This window comes from Trichechus manatus, unplaced genomic scaffold (assembly GCF_000243295.1).
Source record: "Trichechus manatus latirostris isolate Lorelei unplaced genomic scaffold, TriManLat1.0 scaffold00156, whole genome shotgun sequence".
NCBI classification, from domain to species: domain Eukaryota; kingdom Metazoa; phylum Chordata; class Mammalia; order Sirenia; family Trichechidae; genus Trichechus; species Trichechus manatus.
The window spans coordinates 2680397-2683010 of NW_004444092.1; positions in this window are offsets into that span (position 1 = coordinate 2680397).

Genomic DNA, 2614 nt, shown 5'->3' on the forward strand with positions numbered 1-2614 from the left:
TGCAAGGATGGTTCAACATTAGAAAATCAATCAACGTAATCCATCACATAAATAAAAGGAAAGAAAAGAATCACATGATCATCTCCATTGATGCAGAAAAGGCATTTGACAAAGTCGAACACCCATTCCTGATAAAAACTCTCAATAAAATAGGTATAGAAGGGAAATTTCTCAACATAATAAAGGGCATCTCTGCAAAAGCAATGGCCAACATCATTCTTAGTGGAGAAAGGCTGAAAGCATTCCCCTTGAGAACAGGAACAAGACAAGGATGCCCTTTATCTCCACTCCTAATTAACATTGTGCTGGAAGTTCTAGCTAGAGCAATAAGGCAAGAAAAATAATAAAGGGCATCAAAACTGGTAATGAAGAAGTTAAACTGTCCCTGTTTGTGGATGATATGATACTATACATAGAAAACCCAGGGGACTCCATGAGAAAACTATTGGAACTAATAGAAAGATTCAGCAGAGTAGCAGGATACAAGATAAACATACAAAAATTGGATGGATTCCTATATACCAATAAAGATAATGATGAAAAGGAAATCAGGAAAACAATACCATTTACAATAACCCCTAAAAAAATAAAATACTTAGGAATAAATCTAACAAGGGATGTTAAAGACCTACACAAAGAAAACTACAAAACACTACTGCAAGAAACCCCAAGGGATCTACATAAATGGAAAAACATCCCATGCTCATGAATAGGTAGACTCAACATTGTGAAAATGACAATTCTACCCAAAGCAATTTACAAATACAAAATACAATGCAATCCCAATCCAAATACCGACACCATTCTTTAAAGAGATGGAAAAACTAATCATTAACTTTATATGGAAAGGGAAGAAGGCCCGGATAAGTAAGGCTCTACTGAAGAAGAAGAATAAAGTAGGAGGACTTGTACTACCCGACTTCAGAATGTACTATACAGCAACGGTAGTCAAAACAGGCTGGTAATGGTACAACAATAGATACATTGACCAATGGAACAGAACTGAGAACCCAGATGTAAATCCATCCACCTGCGGTCACCTGATCTTTGACAAGGGCCCAAATCCATCAAATGGGGGAAAGATAGTCTTTTTAACAAGTGCTGCTGGCAAAATTGGATGTCCATCTGCAAAAAATTGAAACAGGACCCATACCTCACACCATGCACAAAAACTAATTCAATTTGGATCAAAGACCTAAGTACGAAGCCAAAAACTATATAGTTCATAGAAGAAAAAATACGATCAATGCTAGAGGCCGTAATGCATGGCATTAACAGGATACAAACCATAACCAACAACACACAAACCCCAGAAGATAAACTAGATTACTGGGATCTTCTAAAAATGAAACACTTATGCTCATCAAAAGACTTCACCAAAAGAGTAAAAAGAGAACCTACAGACCGGGATAAAAAATTTGGACATTACAAGTCAGACAAAGGTCTAATCTCTAAAATCTAAGAAAATCCAACACCTATGCAACAAAAAGACAAATAATCTAGTTAAAAAATAGGCAAAGGAAATGAACAGACACTTCACCAAAGAAGACATTCAAGCGGCCAACAGACCCATGAGGAAATGCTTGTGATCACTAGCCGTTAGAGAAATGCAAATTAAAACCACAGTGAGATACCATCTCACCCCGGTATTACTGGCACGAATCAAAAACACTGGAAATAACAAATGTTGGAGAGGCTGCGGGGAGATTGGAAGTCTTATGCACTGCTGGAGGGAATGCAAAATGATACGACCATTTTAGAAAATGATATGGTGCTTCCTTAGAAAGCTAGAAATAGAAATACCATATGATCCAGTAATTCAACTCCTAGGAATATATCCTAGAGAAATGACAGCCATCACATGAATAGACATATGCACACCCATATTCATTACAGCACTGTTCACAATAGCAAAAAGATGCAAACAACCTAGATGCCTATCAACAGATGAAGGGATAAACAAACTATGGTACATACACACGATGGAGTATTATGCAACCATAAAGAACAGTGATGAATCTGTGAAGCATCTCATAACATGGATGAAACTGGAGGACATTATGTTGAGTGAAATAAGTCAATCACAAAAGGACAAATATTGTATGAGACCTCTACTTAAAAACTCATGTAAAAGTTTACACTCAAAAAGAAACAATCTTTGTTGGTTATGAGGGATGGGAGGGGTTGGGGGGGACTAAATAGACAACAGATAAGTGGTAACTTTGGTGAAGGGTAAGATAGTACACAGTACTGGGGAAGGCAGCACAACTTGTACGAGGAAAGGTCATGGAAGCTCCATAGACACATCCAAACTCCCTGAGGGACTGAATTTTTGGGCAGAGGGCTGTGGGGACCATGGTCTCAGGGAACATCTAGCTCAACTGGTGTAACACAGTTTATAAAGACAATGTTCTACATTCTACCTTGATGAGTAGCGTCTGGGGTCTTAAAAGTCTGTGAGCAGCTATCTAAGATACTCCATTGGTTGCACCCCTTCGGGAGCAAGTGAGAATGAAGAGAACAGGATACAAGGAAAAGATTAGTCCCAAGGACTAATGGACCACAGCTACCACGGTCTCCACCAGACTGAATCCAGTACAGCCAGATGGTGCCC